The sequence below is a fragment of the Echiichthys vipera genome (assembly GCF_963691815.1).
Source record: "Echiichthys vipera genome assembly, chromosome: 17".
Taxonomy (NCBI): domain Eukaryota; kingdom Metazoa; phylum Chordata; class Actinopteri; order Perciformes; family Trachinidae; genus Echiichthys; species Echiichthys vipera.
The window spans coordinates 4898316-4923178 of record NC_139842.1 but is presented as its reverse complement, the minus strand read 5'-3'; the positions used below and the strand labels follow the sequence as shown (position 1 = coordinate 4923178).

Below are 24863 nucleotides of genomic sequence, written 5' to 3'. Positions count from 1 at the left end.
TAGTCAGGTTTGTGCATGTGTGTGAGCTCATGCACATGAATGCATTATTGTTTACTCAGGAGTGTGTGTATCAGAATGCATTTGTACCTGAGCTTTGGTGTGTGAATGAGTGTGTTTGGGTATAGGAGCAAACATGTTACCCTCTAAAACGCAGCCTCTCCTCACACATCAGTTTGTCTACTTTTTGTTTGACTTTGTCGGTGAACACAAATCCTGTCAGTCCAGACTGGAACATGATGTGATTATTTTGGTAGTAATTTGGCATTCCTACACTGCTTTACAGCACAGAGGTGAATTCTTTACGGTGATAGCCTGATGGCAACAGGAGGAAAGACTGAATGAGGAATATCTTGACGGATCCAATGAAGCTAAAACATAAAGTGCAGAGGTCTTATCTTTGCACATTCTGGTGACAAATTATATCCAAAGCGTACCCTTCCTTTAATGTAGCAACACGGAGAGTGATGGTGAGGGTGGTGGATGAGCATGTGGCGCATGCTACTTTTACACAGTGGAGTTTGAGTGCCTGTGACAATCCAACAGTTCAAGTGTATGTGGGCCCCTGGTTTCTGCCCGGCTCCTCTAAGAATATTTAAAACAAAAGATGTGGAGATTGGGTTATGGTGCAGAGTTGTGGAGCGGCAGTATGTGACAACGCAGGGGGTCAGGGGTGGTACGGACAGATTGACACATTGGCTGCTCTCAACGAGGTGGAGTTCCTTCCCCTTGACGATAACGAGCCAGAAGATCACGATAATTCGACCGGATCCTCGCTGGTTGAACTTCCTGCCAAATCCACACTTTCATGATTGTGAGTCGACGTTATTAATCGCTGTCGCTCAGTGAGTTAATGCAGTTAGTTCAAGGCAATCCAAAGGAAGGAAGGGAAGATTTCTCTTTCCCCTCCTCATTTCCATGCCTTTCCTCTACTTGTGCATCAGTCAGTCATATACCTCTCACCCGTGTCTCCCTTCGCCCTCCTCTGCTTAATTGCCTCTTAAAATCTATGTCCAGTGCTGACCACGATCGTTGTGAGTTGAGGTGTTTTCTGTGGCATACGCACAGACAGCGTATTGACTGGTGGAGACACACATACTACACTGACTCGCACATGAGCACACTCAGCCTGACATGTGCATTTACTGTAGTGAGGCATAGTACACACCAGCAAATGGGTTAACTTATGCACATGAAATACACATACACATACACATACACCTGCACATACACACACAATGTCTGAAGCACGATTTGTCCACCTGGGGTCCAAAGACCCCTGTGTGAGTTAATTCTCATGAGCTTGCAGTCTGCAGAAGTATGTTCCAGCCCATTATCCCCAGAATTGCATCCAAATTAGATGAATCGGCACCTCACGTTTTATGCCCAATGCCAACGTTTAGTGTCAGTGCAGGATGTAGTGTGCCCTTTATGTAGCAAGGTGGCTGGGTACCATGTCTGACTTTCATGCAGGGGAGGGCATTTTGCATGCCGCATCAAACCTGTAATTTACTTTGGCATTTTTATTAACCGTAACCCTGATCTTTTCCTAACCTTACTGTACCGTAGTTGGCACGCACGGGTATTATAAAATGCAAGAAGGCTAAAAGCGCTTGGATTTCAAATAAAAACTGGCATTCCATGTAATCCGGGATGTCCAATATCAACATTTTTCTTTGGTTGTGAAGTCATTCTGCCTTGAGATAGATGACGAAAAACACAAATGCATCCGATCCATCGGATGCAGCTACACCGCATTTCAGCTGCCCTGTAGCTCTGTCTCTGCTACGGTTCCAAGGTGGACTGCGAGCATTTTATCGAGCAGCCTCTACCTTCAGCAGTTTTCTTCATTTTGTAGGAAAATGCCTTTCTCCGAAATCTCTAGTGCCTTTACATTCATAAGCTCTTACTTACTCTGTAAAAACAGCTTATAAGTGAACAAAGTTTGCAGGGAAGAGTGCATGTTTGTCCAAGCGCTTCCACTCTCATACATCAAACGTAATGTATTGATTCAGGTGTTGTAAGCAGGGCTCCAGTGGGTTTTTGTGTGTCTACTTTTAATGTACAGGTGGAGTCCCAGCAGGTGTGTGATGCATGGCAGCTCATCAAAAGGGATGAAGTACACAAAAACGGTTTAGAACCACCACATGATACTGAAGGAATAAGAGAAAGGGAAGATGTTATAGTGATTTGAACCTACAGCATATAAGAGGACTGGCACTCTTCTTTGCTGCAGCTGCATCTCGTCTTGCCTCGCGCAGCCTTTTCATGCATAAAACTCGACAAGTCCGAAAATGAAACGGCAACCAAACAAGCGATCGGAGAACCGAAGGGGGGTGACAGTAAAAAAAAAAAAAAAAAGACAAATTGAACGCAGGGGTGGTGCCATGGTGGAGGGGTTGGGGGAGCACGAGTATGACAGCTGAGGTGACTTTGAAAGTGTTGCAGTCAATAGTTTCGGTGCCAGCGCGGTGACATAAAGATAGGTTTGGAAAGGGTGGAGGGGGCAGCCAGCGCAGCAGCAGCAGCAGCAGAGCTCAGGTAGGCTGAGGTCAGGCGCCCGCTCGGTTTTAGCTGATTAGCTGGGGGGGGGGAGAACGGAGAGGACGAAGCTGCTCGTCCCTGCCAACCTCTTGTCCGAAAAAGAAGGTTGGATGTGAGAAAAACCGCGATGGAAACTGCAACACTGCTCCGATCTGTGCGTCTGTTCATTGAGAATATGCAACATCCTTGCAAAGGTAGCACATCCTTTTCTTTCCCTGTCCTTCTCTCTTCTACAGTCTGTACAGCCCCCACGCCCCCAGTCCTTCTCTCTCCCCGCCATGGCCACTGACAGCTCGTGCTGCTTTATTACCACGATTTCAGAGCTGAGTGCTGGATTGCTTATTATCGCTATTCAGCCCGCCCCCCCCAACCCCAACCCCCACCGTGTCCTCTCCCTCCGCCCCCCCCCCCTCTCTCGTCCTCTCCAGCTTGTGCTATAGCGTAACACTGCAGTCCCCGTAGTAGCTGACTGCGCTCTAGTCTGCTGCAGAGAAGGAGGGAGAGAGACGAGAGAATGAGAGAGAGGGAGAGAGAGAGAGGAGGAGGGTGAGGGGCAGGATGAGCGGTGTTTTTGGTTGGGGCTGGATGAGGAGGAGGGGGGGGGGGTCTGTTGAAATGAATTCAGAGTAAGAAGCAGTAGAGGAAGAAGAAGAAAAAGAATGGGGGTCACTTTGTACACCCCCTCGTTTTTTCGTTCCGGCTGCCCCCTTTTCTTTTCTGCTGAGCTCGGCATGCTGGGACGCTCGTATCCGTTTATCGATCCGGCCGTGCGTCTCAGCTCGCCTCATTCAGGTGGATGTCTCAGCTGAATGGTGTTCCTTTGTAAGCAAAACCTTCCCACACACATTCCTCCTCTCTTTCTCTCTCCGTCTCTCTCTCTCTCTCTCTCCCTCTCTGTATCTCTCCATCCTTTCAAACAGCCGAGCGCGATGGCAATTCCCAGTCTGTCGAGGAGAGAAACAAATGCCACCACAGTGGCAGCGCACACTTTACACACACTTATTGGACCGCCACACACAGCACTTGCTGCACTGTCAAAATGTCACTTTGACCCCATTCTCAGACGAGTTGTTGTCTTTTTGTTCATTATCATTAAACTCGTCGTGCCCGAGTGTAATTATGAGCCTACGGTCCTGCAGTTTGACTAACCTTGGTCCTGTTAGCAGATATAATACTGACTGCAGACACGGCCAGTTCTAGCTACGATAATGCAGGGTGAGGAAAAATCCTATCCAGCTAGACACACATGTAAACACTGTCCAAATACAACTCCATCACATCCCTTTCAATGAACATAAAGAAGATTTATGGATGTCAGTGGTGGTGGAGACATTACGCTAGAAGGGACAATTGCTTTAGTCAATTAAAGCAGTACCAATCAATATTTCTATCTTAACAATGGATTGAATTAATGTGTGTAGTGCTGAAGGTGTTTCTCACGGTGACGAACACGCAGAGAATATTCTCCCCAACTCTGCAGTTCTCCTCAGCGTTACAGAGCGGTCTACCCTATTTGAGCTCGTTGGTTTGGTTTCACTTCACACAAATTCTATTCTCAGTGAAGAAGAAGAAGAAGAATTCCTTTATTTGTCCCACAATGGGGAAATTAAATTTTCACTCTATTATTATTTTTTCATTTTACACACACACAGGCACAAAATACACACACATGCACAGACAGGATCTATATACATGCAATTATGGAGAGATGTTAGAGCCAGGGGGCTGCCAGTGACCGGCGCCCTGAGCAGTTGGGGGTTCGGTGCCTTGCTCAACAGCACCGATGCAGTGCCCAGCAGATGAACTGGCACCTCTCCTTGCCACCAGTCCATGCTCCATTCATGGTCCACACAGGGACTCCTACCAGCGACCCTCCGGTTCCCAGCCAAGTCACCTATGGACTGAGCTACTGCCACCCCAAATAACAGAGCTGGGGAGTTCCTTAGCTAATTTGAAAAAAATATAATATGTTTAAAAACATTGTGGAAAAGGAGAAACCAAATAGGATTACAAACCGATGTGTAAATTTATTCTGACAGTAACCAGTTAGTAGTCGTCATTTCAGCTCCATTAGTAGATGGATCATTGCATGAAAGGCCTAAAACAATTTTTACGAGTGCACGTCACACACTGAGCAAGACGCATGTTTATTAAACTATAACATAATTATAAAATTACTCTCGATCAGTTTTTCAGTCTTGTAATATGAGAATGAAACAAAGGTTTGTCCACATCGGGCTGGAGGTGGGCCAAACTGCCCACATAGCAGAGCCACTTGGTGAGGTCATGGCGGTATTTGAGATTACTGCAGAGAAGAGGGTCGTTGTTGTGCGCTGCAAATCTGGTTCAAGACCCGTTGCTTGGGAAACATGTGGGGAGTTCTTTGTGGGGGGCACACTTGTGCACTGTGCACAGTTGTGCATAAACCCGTCTCTGAAACAATATCCACTCCATCGAGCCCGGCGTCTTGTGGGACAATTCAAGAAAAGTGCCAAGGCTACAGCCGCTCTCACTGACACACGAAAGCAACAGAAAGCAAACTAACGCGGACTGCTGAGTGTGGCCAGCCACTTCCTGTGTGTGTGTCCTTTCAAAATATATTCCCACTTGGTCGAACTGTATAGGATTTGATTTATTTTGACAAGGCGCAGTTTCTAATAAAGTCCGACCAATGGTATCTGGTCCGACCAATGACCTTTCTGGTTGACTAACGTTTGGTCGACTATACGGGGGCAGCACTAATTATGGCAATATTTATGTCATTTGGATGACACTTGAGCGTTATGTTAATTTCGCATCAAAGTTCTTTATAAAATGAGAAAATATTCAGTACTTTTCATTTGTCAAATTTGAATTTGAGTGAAAAAAAGGCTATGAATTCATTGAATTACCAACCGTTGCCATTGTCGCCAGTTATCATTAATAGTGTTAAATAGTTTCCTCTTAAAATAAAATAAAATGAACACATTGGGAAAATGAGGGATAATGAGGGCTATAGCTGCAGGAGTGTAATCCCGCTTCCAGTATTTATTCTAAGTAACCCCTGTGTGCTTGACACACAGGTGAGATTAACATATTCGCATCTAAATTTTGAGGAGAAAAAAAAAGCAAGTCAAAGTCTATTACCCAAAATGGTGAGCTATTCCTTTAAGGGCTAAGGTGAGACAGGTGGTCAGTGGGTGGAAGCTGGCCCCATTTATGAAGCGATTCATCCAAAAACAATGAGTGAGCCAGTGTTATTTCTGGAGCAGGTAATCTGCTTTCCGTCCTTCGGTGCGGAGCGCAGCGCTAGATGGTAACGTCACTGCGAGACCTCCATACCTCTGCAGCAAAACAATGGCAACCAGATAATGGTATTTAATGACACACTTTAGCAGTTTTCAAAATCATCATCTTCTTCTTCTTCTTCTCTTTTGCCTCCCGCTCTTTTTCAGTGTCTTTCCTCCTGTTTTTAAAACCTTTAGCACCGCTCTCTCTCCCCCTCCCTCTCTAGTGGTTTTCGTTGCGCTATAGGCAATATATCCACCAGGGTCCCCCTTCCCCCTCTGTGCTTTTCAGGATAATGCTGCGACAGAGGTTTCTTTCTCTGTGTGTCACCCTTCGCAGGAGAGAGAGAGAGAATGTAAGAGGAGAGGGTGCAGAGAGAGAAAGAGGGACACCACACTATATTTGATGACATGTCAAGAAATAAAGCGTTTAACCTCTGAGTGATCTCCACTGTCCTCTCGCCTCACAGGGGTCAATAAAACACACACACACACACACACACGCACACACACACACACACACACACACACACACACACACACACACACACACACACACACACACACACACACACACACACACACACACACACTGGCTAAATACAGAGGCACCCACGCACTTTAATTGAGCATAGAAAGTGGCATGTGCAGTAAGCCTCTAGCCTCGACATATACAGTACACACACACATGCAGCAGATTACTGCAGAATGATCTGCTGTGACGTGCTGCGCAGTGTGTGTTTGTGTGTGTGTGTGTGTGTGTGTGTATGTGTGTGTGAGGAAGGGAAGTGAGAAATGCAGCGGATATCCTTCTACCGTACCGACTTGATTTGAACACCCTTGCCTCCTCGCAGTCTTGGCGCCTGTGTTTACTCTCTAAAGACTACATAAAAAAATATAAGGAGCTGCTGAGATTGCAACGAAAACGCTTCTTGAAACCAGTTCCCAAACGCTCAGTACGGTATCTCCCCGCAGAGTTTGTATTCTGTATTGTATCCAAAAGACCCAAAACCATCAAAGGCAGAGAGCCATCAGCGTTCATTCATTTTCCGACATGATCAGGTAGCAAAATATGGATCCGTGATTCTGCATCCCTTCTCACAACCTCTTTCCAGCCAGTCAGGCTTGGTGTAGGTGAACGTGAAGCTGGGGCTTGAACTTTCTCACTAAGGGTACGCTGTGTTCAAGTCAAGCTGATTTGAATGCACCGATGAGCCCACTTACTTATTTAATTAGCTTAGCGTTTGGACTTTGCTTTCTCCATGCAGAATAGGAAAAGGCTTCCAGTTGTGCTGTCCTGTGATTTAATTTTAGAATAGTAGGCTATTAAATATGTGTATTTTAAAAGTACACATTGACACCTAAGTGTTCAAGTGGTTGTAAGATAATGTTTCCATACAATATAATCGTTTTAAGCCTCTGGTACGAGAGTTTCCCATCTGGCAATGCTCGTGAACATGTAATACTCTGACTGTGCAACTCTGTCTGTGACACCCAATCCCAAGTCCATTGGTTCTTATTGTATGCATATATTAAACGTTATATACAGTTTAATTTATTCTAGAGGCTATGGTGATTGCAATCACATGCCCTATGCGCCCATCTACCATCTTGACCTCCACATCTTCAATCTCTGCTTTGCTACATAAAGGGCACATTACTGTTGGAATAGGATGTAAATCTCGCGCTGCACATTTGTCCAGGATTTAGCAGCTATATTATATATGAGGAGCTCTTTTCCAAAACGCTATAAATCCATTTGAATAGTTTTTATGAAAATTACATTTTTTACCCAGACCCACACATTTGGTTAATATTCAGTGTATCTTGTCAAAATGTTTTATGGCTCAGTCTGAACATGTTGAACGGACGGATGAAACAAAAAACTCTCCCGCTTCAGAGCGCCGCCATGTTGGATCGCATAGAACGCTCACTGAATTCTGATTGGTCGAGAGGACGTATCGCATTTAGGCTAAAAATAGGTTTGGTGCTAATCGCGGTTTGGAAAGGAACTGCATCTTGAGACCATTTTAAACAAGGAAATATAGAGATTTGGCAGAAACACTGATGAAGCAGTGAAAAGGTTCTGTATACAGCAAAGTGGCTCAAACTCATTTGTTTTAAATTTGGCTTTTATCTCGTTTTGGAAAAGAGCTCTTTATATATTTTGTATACCATGCATCATTTTCTCAATAGTTTCCAGCCTTGTTTGAGCCAGCTTTAGTGTTTGTTTTGTTTTGCATTTGTCAAGTGTTTATTTGACACAGGAGTAAAAAAAAAAAAGGCTTTACCATGTGGTTATTTCATAGAGGTTGTTTATTTATTGAATTACCAGAAAACCATTACCATTGTCGAGATATGAAATTACCTTTATCTAAAAAGATTTTGGCCATGTCGCCCAGCCATCATTAAAGGGAAATTCTGACGTAAAATCATCCCATGGTCGACACTTGCACAAATCAAATAAGCCATCAAGACAGTTTTTTCAGTCGCTAACAGCCGGACGTGGCTAACACTGATTAGCTCGGGGCAGTACGGTGAAGGCATTATAACAGCTTTTTTAACCACTAATACTGCTCCAAATAACACCAAACCTCTGCAGTAGCCTGATAACAGTTCCTTAACACAAAACAAAGCACCAACAGCGTAGTTAGTGAACCCAGAGTTTATTAAAAGAGTGTTTTTACCTACTGGCCCCTGTACCAGCTCCTCTCATAGTAAAGTCCATTCAATTCGATTACCAACGTAAGTCCAAAAGGAATGAGCCCATTGGTTCTTTGTTTTATGTGTAGGGACTCTTCTCATGCTACTGCAGAGGTTTGGTGTTATTTTGAGCAGTATTAGTGGTTAAAAAAGCTGTTTGAATGCCTTCACCCGACTGCCCCGAGCTAATCAGTGTTAGCCAAATCTAGCTTTTAGCGACTCCACCAGATTTCTCCGTTAATACTTTATACACGGAAAAAGAAACTGTCTCCATAGCTTATTTGATGTGTGCAAGTGTCGAAAAAGACCATGGGATGATTTAACGCCGGAATTTCAATTCAATAGTGTTAAATAACATCCTCTTAATATCAAATTAAATCAACACATCGGTAACATGAGAGATGGTGAGGGCTACACCTGCAGTAGTGTATCCTTTCTTCCAGTATTTGTATTCAGTATTTATATTGTTTTGCAGTCAATCAATTTCCCTTTGCAACCAATTCCCACACCTAAGCAGCAACAATGAAACCCGAAAAAATACCTATATTAAGGTTTTCTGATCCGCCACTTCCGTGGTTTAATTTGGCATTTGATTTAATTGCAGCAGCTTATGCTATTGGGTTAAAGTTGGGGAAAGGGCATGGTCATGGTTATAAAGAAGAAGACAGGATGTGTACAGCGTTCTCTGGTGTCAAAGTCGGATGCTTTATATATATATGTATAACGTCAGTATATAATGTTGTTTTATGCATTTGAACAAAGTACTGATGCTGTGGTCGTGCCCCCCCTCATGTCTTGAAAAGAGTGACATGATATCAACTAGCAATCTTCTTGTCGTCACTTTGTTTGTAATTGTTTCTAAGTGAAGTAAATCTAAGGAGCAGTTACTGTCGGCCAGCAGCTGTTATGTGTGCTAAGCTGTATCCTTGTAGCCCTATAACAGCTCATAACACCATATGCTCCTCTTAAGGCTCCTGTTAGCAAATAACAACAACTCCCAGCAACACAAAGGCTACATCAGTCACATGCACATACCCGGACTCATACAATCTCATACACACTTTCATTTGTCATGGCTGAGCAGGTGCTTAATGCTCTCCAGCAGTATGGATCCTGCCACCCGGAGCCCAGAGGTGCTCAAATTAAACCTCCAGTTTACACTCACTTTATTTTAACCTGTAAGATGAAACACATGGCAGTTATTGGCTCATATTAAAGAGTTAGGGTAGAGTGAGTGGCTTAAGGCTTCAGTATGCTTGAAACAAAGTAGTTCATAGATGTGTCGTCGGACCGCGTCTTTAGTCTTTCTACCTGTTTTGACGGTTCACACTCAGCTGTCGTCAAAGCCTCCTCATTGTCTCCTCGGAAGCATTTTTGTTTTTGTGCACGGTCGTAAACACAAAAAGTGACATAAGTTTACACTGTAGAATAAAAAGAGGCCACTTCTACACCTGGCCAATCATTGTATAAATCGGCCATGATTGTCACTTTCTGAGAAAGTTACAAACACTGGGGAACACAGCCGCACTCTGAGTCCACCGGAGGAAATGAGGTTTCGAATATCGTTAGATGAGATGTAGTTTGACCTATTGAATCATAACATACAATACTATCATAACATCTTCCCAATATCAAAATTGAACTATAGCAAACTCACAATTGTGACTAAAGTCAATAATTCGTCCGTTGTTAAACTATTATATATATATGTGTGTATCTCAATATAATGACTTGAAGCCATTTTACACAAATTTATGGAAATTTAATTTTAAGTTAAGCTTGCACACACTCCCACAGAATATTTGTGTGGGGCAAAAAATATTGGGACGGACCTCATTCATTCATTCATCTTCAACCGCTTATCCCGGGGTCAGGGTCGTGGGGGGGGGGGCTGGAGCCGATCCCAGCTGACATCGGGCGTGAGGTGGGGTCCACCCTGGACAGGACGCCAGTCTATCGCAGGACACATAGAGACGAACAGAGACAGACAACCATTCACACCTACGGGCAATTTTGTAGAGTCATCAATGAACCTAACACGTATGTTGGACCAATGAATAAAGCGATCAACCAACCAATATATAAACAAGTAAATACATAATTGATAGGCTATATAAGGATATGTGCAGTATACACATACACTGGCGATCAAAATTAGTATTAGAGAAATTAGAGTACAAAGTATTCATACTTTATTTATTCTGAAATACTGTTTTTTTTTATTCTTCAGAATTTGACGGAATATCTGCTGTGGATATACAACTGCTGTCCTAGCATGTTTTTTTTTTAAATAACCATGGCACTTCAACAAAAAAAATATTAAAAACAAAAGAAAAAGTGAGCAAAATGAGAGAACAGTAACCACAGTGTCAGAAGAGAAGATTTAAACCACAGTTTTCTCAGGCTATAGGATTAAAACATGAACAGGAAGTGTAGAGGCCACAGCTTTGAATGACTTCAGCACATCTGCGCCCACAGGACATCACTGGTTTCTCACACTGCTCTGGTTTGATCTTGGTCCGTTCTTCTTCAGTCTCCTCCACAGTTCACTAACTGTAGTGGGTTTCTTAGACGTTACTTTGTTGTCGGGGATTTCCCAGAGATTCTCTATGGGGTTTAGATCTGGACTCTGACACTTTCCTCCTCCAAATTGAACTCCTCTAGAAACTTTTGGTTTTGTCGTTCCCAGTCCGACGCCGAACATAATGTTTCCCATTATTCTCCCAGTTGGGACTCTTGTTCAGCTACATGGCCGTCTGAATGCAAGTGTTTATGTGAATAGCCCAAAGAAAACATTGTTTAAATCTTCTCCTCTGCCACAGTGGTTACTGTTACTGCTTTTTTCAACATGCTAGTACAGCGGTGGTATAGCCACAGCTGATATTCTATCAAATGATGAACAATAAAAATAATAACATTTCAGAATAAATCAAGTAATAATAGTTTGTTCTCTAATTTGATCTCCAGTCTGTCTGTCTCATTGAGATTAAAATGTGATGTAGGCAACATAATTTTTTTTATTACAATACAACGGCAGCACACTATTAATGACTGAGCACAATTTCCTGTTAAAATGCAATAAAAAAGTAGATTAGTAGGTTATAATGCATAAATATGGACCAATTTTTAGCAAAACAATTTAGGAGCAATACAATTGAACAAGAGTACTGTTTTACCGTTTCTTTAAAAGTGACTCAGCACTGACAATTTCAGGTGGTTCTGCACATTATTCCAGGAAACAGGGGCTGCATATTTCATTTTTTTTTGTTTGCTGAGATACGTTCTAACCTTGGGGACCAACATCTGTAGATGCGAGAGTGCAGCCCAAGGAGATATTTATTTATAAAAGCCAACCAATGCGTACATCTGCAGACATACAGAGAGAGCCATTTAGCAGCAGCATACAGTATAAGTACACTCAAAATAAAAATGCCCCTGGGGGATCCCCCAGACTGCAACACAATCACAACATACGGTAACTGAATAGAGCCTCTTTGAAGAACTCCAGTGTTGATGTTATGAGCAGAATTGAAGAAAAATGTTGCCTTTCCTCACAGTGTGACACCTCGATCGTGTTCTAACATATTGCAATTCTTTACAATACCCACCAGGTATGTTGGCTCTGGATCCTGGATGAGTGCTCACAGTGTGTGCTGAGCCACTGCTGAGAGAGCTGAAATCAGGTGTTGATTTCCGCTAACAGAGCTGTCCTATGAAAAATGGAAAGCTTTACATGTGCTGTTTGTTCCCCGGTGGTGCTGTCCAGCGCTGAAGCGGCTGATGTGGGTCGCTGGGCACCAAGTAGTGACACAAAAATAGCAGCGTCGCTGACACTGGTGGTAAAGGATTGCTGAATCAGCTTCAGAATGCAATTTTAATTTGGGAGCGCATGTTTTGTTGGTAATTGTTTGTTGGCACTTTGAGATGGTGAAGCAGCTGCTGAAGCAGACGTTGTTTGGCGCTGAAGTGCTGAACCAGTGTGCAGACCGCAAATTCATTTTGGGTTGGAGATCCTTTTGGAAATGAAATGCGGCTTGTTGAAAGTAGCAGGATGAATTTACGCAGCGCTGTCATCGTCCCACCTGACTGACCCGAGTCACAATCACTGTGATGAAGCTCACCCCGATGCTTGGGGGCCTCACCGTGTGGAAACTCATCTGAGATGATATGATTTACAGTGTCTTGGATTGTACCTCATTGGTGCAACGCTTTGGACAAAAGTGCCCCGCAAATTAATAAATATATAGAAGAACTTTATTTATCCCGCAATGGGGAAATTTAATTTTTTCACTCTTATTATTAATCATGTTACACACACAGGCCCTATATACATGCAATTGAGAAGAGATGTAAGAGCGAGGGGGCCGCCAGTGACCGGCGCGCCGAAGAGTTGGGGGTTTGGTGCCTTGCTCAACAGCATCTCGGCAGTGCCCAGGAGATGAACTGGTACCTCTCCAGCCACCAGTCCACACTCCATACATGGTCCACACAGGCACTTGAACCAGCGACCCTACGGTTCCCAGCCAAGTCACCTATGGACTGAGCTACTGCCACCCATAAGCGTTTGTCCCAAAAGTGGTCCTTCAAGTAAAATTAGAAATAAATAAAAAAGTCTTGCTTTCAAAACTTTGCTCATATAAAATAGGCATCATAAGTCAACATCATCATCATCATCATCATCATGGTATTCTTTATGGTAAGTATTGTATTATGAAATCATTGAATGACTTGATGCAGCATTTTAATGTCGCAGTGGGTCGAGGTGGAGCTGATTTCAACTGTGTAAAAAAAGATGCTCCACGTTTTGAATATAAATCATTCGTCTGCAAAGTAACTTGTTCCCTTAAATGTTTATATAACCAGACTGATTTAACTGTGCCTGTTACAGTAATTTACCTTCAGTATGTACTTGTGTGAAACTTTAACTCAAATGAACTTAACTCTCACTTGTTCTTTAATTTCACTCAAATACATTTTACTTGACTTTATCGACAGCATCTGAAAGAGGAAGGATTTTTGTGAAGTGTGGTTGTATGAGGTACTTATCCATAGTGTATCACCTACAGTGGATGGCATTTGGCACGCCCCCAATTTGAAAAAGCAGACAGGAGTACTGATACAGGAGTTAAGAGCTGTACCGCTGTGGACTGCTGCCTTAATGGGTTTCTTTATTTGTTTGTGTTATTGTGTGACTTTGTTTTTTCAAATGGTTGGGGACTAATAAAACTAACTAATAAAATTAACTGACAAAACCCACTAACTGACTAAGGCGCTGTGGCTTAGTTGGTCAAAGCGCCTGTTTCGTAAACAGGAGATCCTGGGTCCAAATCCCAGCAGTGCCTGGTCGTTCTTTAGACTAAAGCACTTCAACTCCCCAATTCAGGTTGGTTTCACCTCCGACCTCAATCAGCTTCACCTGTGTCTGAAACCACACCCAGTAGTCATGTCACTGGGTGTTTGTGCACACCTACACTGCAACACAGGGAGAAGTAAAATTGTCCTGTGAAATCTCCTTCCAAACTTATGTTTAGTTTGCCTCAATAAAACTCAATGAGTCGTTCCTTGAAGTTGAATCCACTTTGTTCCTCAAAACTATTTGCAAAGCCAAGCGTTACTACGTTGAATCCAGTACTGTTTACATCCACAGTAGCTCCTTGTTTTCTTGCAACAGGGAGATACAGCTGTAGGAGGCGCTGTGGCTTAGTTGGTCAAAGCGCCTGTCTAGTAAACAGGAGATCCTGGGTCCAAATCCCAGCAGTGCCTGCTTGTTCTTTAGACTAAAGGCACTTCAACTCCCTAATTCAGGTTGGTTTCAACTCTGACCTCAATCAGCTTCACCTGTGTCTGAAACCACACCCAATAGTCATGTCACTGGGTGTTTGTGTACAACTACACTGCAGCACTTATGTTAAGTTTGGGGCGGCTGTGGCTCAGGGGGTAGAGCTTTTCGATCCTCGGCTCCCCTGGTCCACACGTCGAATTGTCCTTAGGCAAGACACTGAACACCCAAATTGCTCCCTGCTGTGCATGGATGTGAATGGAAGCTGCTTTGGATAAAAGCATCAGCTAAATGAAATGTAATGTAACTAACTGATGATCTAGGCCAGGGGTGTCAAAGTGATCCAGTAAAGGGCCGTGTGGCTGCAGGTTTTCAGTCCAACCAAGTAAAAACACACCTGACTCGACTTACTCAATCACCTGAACTGTCTTCACACAGTTGATTTGTTGGACCAGGTGTGTTTTAGATTGGTTGGACTGAAAACCTGCAGCCACACGGCCCTTTACTGGATCACTTTGACACCCTTGATCGAGGCAGCTGTAGACCAGCAACTCCTGTGTTCTAGGAGGTAAAGTGACTGCTTTTGTCAATGAAGTCTGGCGTCTTTGACAAGAGCATAAAATGGCTTCTGTTACCCCGTGGAAACTTAAACAGGGCTGTCTGACGGCAAGGTACAGTTCAAAAAATTCTACATGTAACATACATTTAAACTGCTCCTGATTTTTTTGTGAGGCTTTTTTTATATATATTTATATTGCCCAGCTTTCCAAACTGGAGGCGTGCTGGCCGACATCTACTGCAGGTAATGAATAAAAACAGAGATGCAGAGCGGTGAATCAAACTTGACCGTGTTGTTCTGTTTTGCCGATTTACTGAATTAGTGCTGTGGAAATATAGTAATGATGAATTTACCATGTGAGCAATTATATTACATGCAAAAGATCCCGTCTGACCCAGCTTGTATGAGCGACTGAACTTTATTATGAACAGGTTTATTACCTCGAATGTGTTCAAATCTTGACTATAGAACGACTATAGAATGACTTGCACAACCTTTCACTTGCAAACAGTTGTGGAATAATTGGTGATGAGCTGTGAGCAACGTGGAATAGGGAATCAGTGCGGTGAACCTCTGCTTTAAAGCCACTTGAACCACAGCAGCTGTGTCCTTTAACAGCCAAAGAGTTATAATCCGGACTTTTCACATAAATACTCTTGTACATATCACAGGCAGAGCTTATGTAACTCACACGCACACACACACACACACACACACTGCGGTCAGTGTGACTTTATTTATTCATGACAAACATGACATTTGAAGAGCTTTCTCAGGGGAGTTATTGACCCGGGGAAACCTTTCATAGTCGTTTGACCAAACCAACAATATCGCAGTAACACTCAACTGCAAAGCCTCTGGCCACGCACACACACACACACACACACACACACACACACACACACACACACACACACACACACACACACACACACACACACACACACACACACACACACACACACACACACACACACACACACACACACACACACATACACACACACATACACACACACACACACACACACACACACACACACACACAGACACACACACACACACACACACACTGCGCAGCAATTACCCAATTACAACCTATAGAGAAGGAGAAGGTTCCCTGTTCAATCCACACTCACTCTGTGGGTACCAAAAGCATGATGAATGCATTTATGTTAAGTGATGGACTGACACCAAGCCAGTTGGCACTGACTTCTGGAAAGACACAGTAAACTCATTTTTGTGACATTATTTTTTTTTATCATTCAGATACAAATAGAGTAGTTCAGATATTCTTACTGTGCTCCACGAGAAGCTGTGTAAGCTGAATTTAAATGGGTGTAATCTTAGGATTTTCCACACAATTCCTCCTTAGGGGGATTGTGTGGAAAGCAATGGTGCCACAGTTTGGGAACCGACATAAAAATAAGGCTTTTACACTGGCTCGTTGAATGTACAACCTTGAATGCGCCAAAGAGAGACGTACCCATAGTATAGCTGCTCTGAATCTTCCTCCTCAAGTAGCCAAAAACCCATTAGAGGGTCCTTTCTCCCTCCCATCCCTCCTCCTCTACCCCTTTCTTTCCCTCTAAATATAGCCTTCTTTTACTCCGTCATTTCGACACACACACACACACACACACACACACACACACACACACACACACACACACACACACACACACACACACACACACACACACACACACACCTCGTCCCCCTGGTGGGGGAAGAGGTGTTACAGTGCCCCCGATGCATGCTCATGGAGACGAACTCCTGGTGCAGCCTCACACACACACAAACACACTGCCCGCCTCTCTCCATGAGGAGGAACACCCTGCGGCACTGTTCACGGTGATGCTCTGCGGGGGGCGCTGTAGAAAACAGCGGGCACTCAGGAGCTTGCAGGGCCTCAGGGTTTTCACAGCCACTACAAAGAAGACTATACCGCTTTTTTGAAATATAAATGATGAATTTCAGTTTAAAATAATTCAAAATGATTCATTTTTAGTGCAAAATGAATGAACAAAATTAAACCAAAGTGCAGTTTAAAACACTATTAGACTTAAAGCTGTGATGATCAGTGTATTTTAGATTACCAATGGACCTAATAATGACTATGTGAATGGGGTTACTTGTAGGGAAAATTCCGCAGAGTCTTTCCTTAGCCATCTTTTAGCTCTTGTTTGGGCCCACAATTTAACTGTTTTGGTTCAGTCTTACTGCTCTCATCAGCCTGGTTTCCAGCAGTAGCAGTGAGAGAGCTCTGCTAAACCCTCTGTACGCTACATGCCCAACACCAAAAAGCTTTTGGTTTTCCATTAGCTAAAGTTGGTACCTAGTTCCTTTTTTAGTTCAACCGTGGCTGGGGTTACAAGTGAGATTCAACCCATGCCTCTGCAGGAGAAAGACATTTTTAAAAGTGCTAAGTTACTGCTGGTGAAAAAAACAATATTTCCTGATTTTGCTGCTTCATACTAAAAGCTTTTTGAATAACAAAACAACAAGAGACTTTTATGATGAATAATTTATTGGAAATGATGTGTTTACCCACCATTTTAAAGCCACTCCTCAGGCTCGCCGGCTGAATAGCAACAGAAGATGTTGCGACGTCAGGACATGGACATCTGTAGTGATATATATATTTATATATATTTGTGACTTTGTAAACAAAAAAATACAATTTTGTTGTCTACTGATACATCAACATCAGTATAATAATCTTAAACACAAGATTCACATTAAGTGGTTCTGTGATATTTCCATGGAAATGCAAATACCTGCTGTGCTGTAGTGACGTGCGGAGTCGAGCCGAGCCAGGACCAAGAGTTACAGCTTTAGAGAATGGCCGGTGAACCAAGACCAAACATTTCCTGATTTTGCTGCTTCATAATAAATGCTTTTAAAAAACAAATTAACAAGGAACTTTTATTTTGAGGAGTTCATAGGGAAGAAAACGGGTTTATCCATCATTTTACATCCACTCTAATGAAAGCCATGGATCATCCCGCTGCTTTTAAATGTCTTTCACTCAAGAAAAGCAAGACACAGCTTTAAGCTGGTTGCCCTGTTGTAATGGCGTTGTGAATCACCACCACGCTGGGCATGGCCAGTGTATGGAAAAAGGGCTCCGTATCCGGTCCTCAAGTCTGATGTATCATCCTTTGAAAGAAAGGAAGAAAGAAAGAAAGAAGAAAGCATGCCTTTATTCGTCCTGCGGGGGGAAATTCCCTTTTCACTCTTTTTTTATTGTTGTTTGAACACACACACACACACACACACACACACACACACACACACACACACACACACACACACACACACACACACACGGGCATCACCAGTGTATGGAAAAAGGGCTCCGGATCTTCATGTCTGACGTAACATCCTTTGAAAGAAAGAAAGAAGAAAGCATGCCTTTATTAGTCCCGCGAAGGGAAATCACTTTTGTTTTCTTTGAACACACACACACACACACACACACACACACACGCCTTAAATATGCAAACATGCTCAAGAGCACCTCGACAGTGCCCAGGGGGTGAAATGGCACCTCTCCAGCCACAAGTCCACCCGGCTCTCTTCGTCCATATGGGGACTTGATCCCCCTGTTGCCCCGGCTTGGGCCGGAAATAGTACTTTGAAAGGGTGTTACGTCATGACTTAAAGACCGGATAGCTGTACCTACTGTATATAGCATAATCATTGAGCTTTCAAGGCTCTGGAAAGTGCATTTTCTTACCTTTGGTCAGAGCCAGACCAGCTGTTTCCCCAGTTCCCAGCCTTTGTGCCAAGCTAACCAGCTGCTGGTTGAGACTTCATACTAAACGGACAGACATGAGAGTAATATCGATTGAAAATGTTGAATTATTCCTTTAAAACTAGTTTACAGTTAAGTCTGCAACAATCTGGAACAACAACAGAAAGAAAGAATAACTACAGACTAGTTTTTAAGGGGAAAAAAGCCACTGCAGAAGAAGATAAACACATTTTACAGAAGTATTTTGGGCTGTGCTGTATGGGTACAGCTGTCTGACTATTTTACCCCTAAACATTTGATCATTTAACACCACAGTGGACAAAGGCACATTGGCTTCAAGGCAAAGAACACAAAGTGACTCTCTCTCGCCCATAAAAAATACATAAAGTGATGGGGGGAGTGAGGAAAGGAAGGCAAGAGGGAAAGAAGGTCAATTTTACCTCCTGTCTTTTAACATTACTGCAGTCTGCTGTATCTCTCTCCTGCCCCCCCCCCCCCACACACACACACACACACACATACACACACAGAGAGAGAGAGAGCCTGTCATGCCATAAACCTCTCCGTCCGTCCTCATTCTCTGCATCAATAATGCGATGATTTCCGTAAAGCCTTCCTGTGTGTTTGCTGCGTTCAAGTCTCTCATGACACACTCTTGATCGATTGGTTTTGTGTGTTTCTATCTGCATGCTGCCGCGGGACAAGATGTGAGTGAAGCAAAGGAGAATCTCAGCATGACAGCAGTGTAATGCTGCAGCACAACGGTCACACATAAAGACACAGAGGAGGGGACGTTGGACTATGAGTAGATGCATATGAAAAGGACAAGGCTTTCTGTTTTTATCCACTTCCATTGTCACAATTTTCATGTTTCATCTCTCTCCCTTGCTCTTTTCTTTCTCGCCTGATATCATGTGATGTTCCATTTGTCCCTCTTTAAAATTCATCTGCTTTCATGTTTCCATTTCAGTATTATGCTGAGAAATCTCTGCAGCAGTGTGTGTGTGTGTGTGTGTGTGTATGTTGTGTGTGTGTGTGTGTGTGTGTGTGTGTGTGTGTGTGTGTTTGTGTGGAGGCAGGGGAATATATGCATGTGCGTGTTTTATTTGATGATAGAAATAGTTTGCTGACCGCTGCTTTAAAAAAACAAACATAATCAGATTGCGCTCAGCTGCTCTGTGTGCGTGTGTGTGTGTGTGTGTATGTGTGCGTGCGTGTGTGTGTGTGTGTGTGTGTGTGTGTGTGTGTGTGTGTGTGTGTGTGTGTGTGTGTACAGTGTGTGTGTTTTACATTTTGGTATTAACATGTATGCAAAGTACAATTTGAAATAGATTCAGTTAAATTGATTAAAACAAGACTATACAGCCATGCTAGCAGCTCTGTGAAGCTGTACTTTAAGCTAAACGCTAACGTCAGCTTGCTAACATTCTTGCCTACAAGCAGCTTGCTAACATTCATGCCTACAAGCTGATGTTTAGAAGGCTATGTCCGACATGTTCACCATCTTGGATTAGCATTCTAACATTTGCTGTTTAGCAGTCGACACAAAGTGCAACTGGCTGATGGTAATATCCTTAGTTTTGCATAGTAAAAGTAAGTATAGGCCTTATTTGAGAACTGCAGACGCACGAGCAATCGCAGCTGATATAACTGTCTTTAAGAGGCTGTAGCAGGTTCAGTGAGGAAAGCGAGACTGAAGATAGTGTCATATGAAACCAGAAGACCTAAGGCATCCATATCATGCTAGCCTGTCAGGAAGGGGGCTAAATAACGCTGCAAAAAATTTGACAAGGGAAAAACTGTCTTGGTCATTTTTAAAGGGTTCCCTTGACCTCAAACCTCAAGATATCTGAATGAAAATTGGTTTTATGGGTAGCCACAAGTCTCCCCTTTACAGACATGCCTACTTTATGACAATCACAGGCAGTTTGAGGCAAAACATGAACATGTTTCGCATGCAGAACAAATGAGTTATCTTAGCCTTTTCTAATTTAGGTCTGTCTGTAAATCCGAGACTCTTGTGTGTTCACTAGCCCAATTGTATTCATGTGTGATGATGTTAATCCCCATAGTAGTCATCTCATTGTAGAGAGTGCATTTTTTGACTCTTGACCTCGCTCTTTCAAATGAGCTGTTGTGACCTCAAGGATAATCACAGCCTCATGAAACTTTACGAACACACACTAGAGACCTGAAAACCTTCAGGTGATGGATGGCTTTTTCCAGAAATCTCCAAATGTCAAAAAGTGTTTGATACCAAAATCCTAGAATGGATTTGCTATGGTGTTCCTCGAGGTCTTGATGTCTTAATGTAGTATTTTAGATGGATTTTTGACGATCGAAAATAAATCGGTCAAAAATGGTTACATTCAGCATCAAATCGGTATCAACCCAAAAATGGCTGCAACAACTTTAAGACATAATAGAGCAGGAGAATGGGCTATGTGCCAAGCTCTTATACAATAAAAATGAGCCTAACTAAAGCGAAATGTTTATTAAAGATTCATGATAATAAAACTTGACACAGTGCTGAGCTGAAACACCAGGTTCCCAGCTTTCAGATGATATACACCGCCTCTATGTGACATCTACTGTTGACCTGTTATCTCCCCCTGAATACAGTACCATTACAGTATTCAATGTAAAAATACCTTAGCTCTACCTTTGTGTTTTGTTTTGCTAAAGAAAGGCCCTTTTTATATGTGACATGTTAATATTAATGCATCAATGTGTAAGTAGCATTTCACTGTGTCAGCTACTTGTGGTGGAGCTACCTGAAACCACTGCAGTCAGTCCAGTCCAGTGGTTCCCAAGTGATTGTTTAACAAATTTGTGTTTTGTGAAATGTTAGATCCTTACATCAGGATTGAGCTCAAAGCACAGTTGCACCTGATTACAGTAGGCATACAGCCTCAGAGCCAAGTGTTTATTTTAAGCTTTGAGGGTTTGAGGGTAGTGACATCCATATTGGGTGAACAGTGCAGGACTTGTTGCCTGTCTTTTTAAAACACTAAAGAAGGACAATCACCCAAAACATACAGACAAGGATGTGTTTATGTCCGAATAGTGGAATGTTCACATCTCCTTACCTCAGTCCAACTTAGTATGCGTTTCACTACGGGGAAACCAGACAAATGAACCCCATAGTGACTTTCTTCTTACCTCTGGATTGGTATAAGTTCCCAGAAACATGTCTTTAACTTGGTAGATGTTAAAATATGTTCACAAACCAAAAACTCGGTTTGATCCGGAGACCTTTATTTCAGCTGGAAACGGCTTCCTGCTGGGGTTGATCTCTGTTGAAATCCCAAAGTTGTGACTCAATGAAAGGTATTTTTATTCCAGCAGAAGAGAAGGGGAGGATAGGACGCAGCGATAGAGAGCAACATTTCTGCAAGGACGAATGTGAATGGCATTGTGGAGCACTGCAGCAATCAGGGAGAACAGGGGAACTAAGCAGAAAAAAAGTGCACTGCCTTCTGTTTGCCTGCCTCACCTCAGTGAGCTGTGTGGGTGAAGGTGGAGCAGGTTGACAGGCGGCAAGACGGAGCATTGCTGGGGAGCACAGCAATATGAAGGACCAGTGTATCCAGTCATTAGAGTGTCAGGCATAACAGGACATCCTGATGTGTTGTGTGATGATAACATTGTAATTGTGCTTACAATGAGCTCATAATCTGTCATAATGGTGTAAATGCTTCTCTCTGTCTTTGGTTTGTCCCTCCGCATACTATCATCTTCCATTATCCTGCTCTCATTCTTGTCGTCCCTGAGGTCTTGCTCTGTTCTTAAATCACTCAAGGGACTTAGCTGTGCCACACGCACACACGCACACACACACACACACACACACACACACACACACACACACACACACACACACACACACACACACACACACACACACACACACATACACACACACACACACACACACACACACACACACGGACATGAGTGAATACATCTCCTTTAACATGATACCCTATTCTTTTTTTTACCATGTTCTTTCTATGTTTACAATTTCATCATGCAGCCTGTGTCGATTTGACGAAACAAAAGAAGAAAATAGAGAAAAGTATCGAAGGAAAAAAGAAAGGATAATGACACAAAGAAAGTACCGTAGGATGGAAAGAAAACGAAGGACAGAAGGAATGAAGTAAAAGGAAGCCAGCTAGTTAATGCACCCCCAGGCATTTCTTTACATCAGTGTATGATGCAGTTGATGCAGTATTAAGTGTACCAGAAAAATCAGGAAGAAAAAAAGCCTATGAATTCACTTCCTCTTCTCTCACTAATGCAAATCACCTGTGTCCTCCAGAAACCTCGGAGCAGTTTGCTTTTTGATGCTGTGGCAGACATCTTCCTCCATTTGTAGAGAACCCTTCTTGACCGTGAGGCTAAATCCTCCATTATTTACTTACCTCTGTGTATTTCTGTCTCATGCGAAAGGAAAGGACATCTTTCATTATGTTTTTGGAACATCTTCCAAATATCTGTGGGGAAGATTTTGTAGATCAGCCCCCATTTGTTTGTCCACACGCGATATTTCAGACATATTTCTGATACATAGATACAAAGCCTAAAGATACTGCAGGGACTTTATGGGGACCTTTTTAGAAACTTTGCCTTATTTTATTATGTTGTAACCAGAGTCTCAATTTATTTCCTGGAACACAAGAAGTCCCTACAGTGGGCGCAGTACTTTCCAATGGCCAAGGATGTTGTTAAGGTGGAGTGTGCTGTGGTGTGCTTTGCTCAGTGGTCGAACACAAACCTCAGGTTGCTACACTTTGTGTACATCTTCATTCACACAGCGAACAAAGATCAACAGAGATGCCCGGCCATCCAACAAAGACCTTCAAACTTAAGACATTTCATCATTGATTTACTTCCTCTTCTGTTTCCCAGTGACCACAGTCATTATTAAGACGACCGCAGGAGGTTGCTTACAGTATCAGGAAAATGTAAAAATAGTTTTTGAACAAACAACTAATTTGCTACTTTCATCTCCGTAACCTTCCAAAATGGACACCCTGACAAGTGCGTCCACACACTTTTTCACTGTTTCTCGTCTGAAGCTCTATTTTTTTTTGGTCTTCACAAAATTACTTTTACTGTCATTCATATGTACAAATGAGTGTAACAGCATTAAAGGACTACTTCACCTTCAAAATGATTGTAGTTGTATATCAATTTCTCACCAAGTGTTGCCATGAATTCATGAAGGAAACATTTTCTCGTCCATGTGTGATTAAAGAATTCTTGATGCACCGAAGCAAAAAGCGGGCAAGTTTGACGGAAGCAAAATTTTCTGTCAAAACATCTGACGAACCCTCGCAACTCAACTCGGGTTTCTATTCCAGGTCTCATTTATGGGGTCGTTACTGGTCAGAGGACCTTGCACAAGTGCACTACTTTTGATAAAGTTTTGCTCTTGGCCGTCATTTCCCTCAATGCGTCAAGACTTTTCTCTGGTTTTTTATTCTCGGTTCACCACAGAGACATGCGGACAACATTACTCTCAGGCCATTGAGGAGAGACTGTCTAAAAGCACGCACCCATTTTTAAGGCTAAATGTGTCTTGCCTCTCTACATTACAGCAGGATGTTTTGCCCTGCCTCCTCAGTATGGCTGTTCAGAACATCTTGACTTAAACTGTAGTTGAACAACAAGTCATACAGCGTAGTGCATTTTGAGTGTAGACCAGCTTTCGCTCCGCAGAAATAAACAAAAGCAGTAGGATTCGTCCTCTGTGAGTACATGTATCAAATTTCATGACAATTCATCAAAAAGTTGAGATATTTTTGGTCTGGAACAAAGTGGCTGACCGACCAACTGACATTGCCATCGTGCACCTCACCACGAGACCGCAAAAGGACAAAGGATGGCTCACACTAACAAGAGCAAGAGAAATAGAAGGAGGCATAAAGGAAAACGTGGGGAGATATAGAAAAAAAGACAGTGTGATGGAGAGACACCCGAACATATTCCCTGATGCGTCTTGGTATAGCTGATGAAATACGGAAGTAATCGTCATATTGCACGTGCTGAATGGAAAAAACCTTTAAGCTCCGGAAAATCACCTCGTAAAACATACAGTGATGACTTCTCTGTAGCTTGTGACGCGTGTGTAAAGTCTGTTTTCCATCCATTGCTTCTCCATTCACCCTTGGAGCACAACCAGCTGTTGGTCCTTTGCAGTCATCTGTAGATGTGTGTTTCTTGTACCTGCTGCAGTTCTCTCTTTGCTGA

At 42.9% G+C, this 24863-nt stretch overlaps 1 protein-coding gene across 3 annotated transcripts in view; it reads left to right on the top strand.

Moving 5' to 3' along the window:
- kcnc3a (potassium voltage-gated channel, Shaw-related subfamily, member 3a) overlaps positions 1-24863 on the top strand; it is a gene marked incomplete at both ends in the record, with an annotated part of 75029 nt that overhangs the window by 1140 nt on the left and 49026 nt on the right. The gene's annotated exons all lie outside the window — the stretch shown is intronic.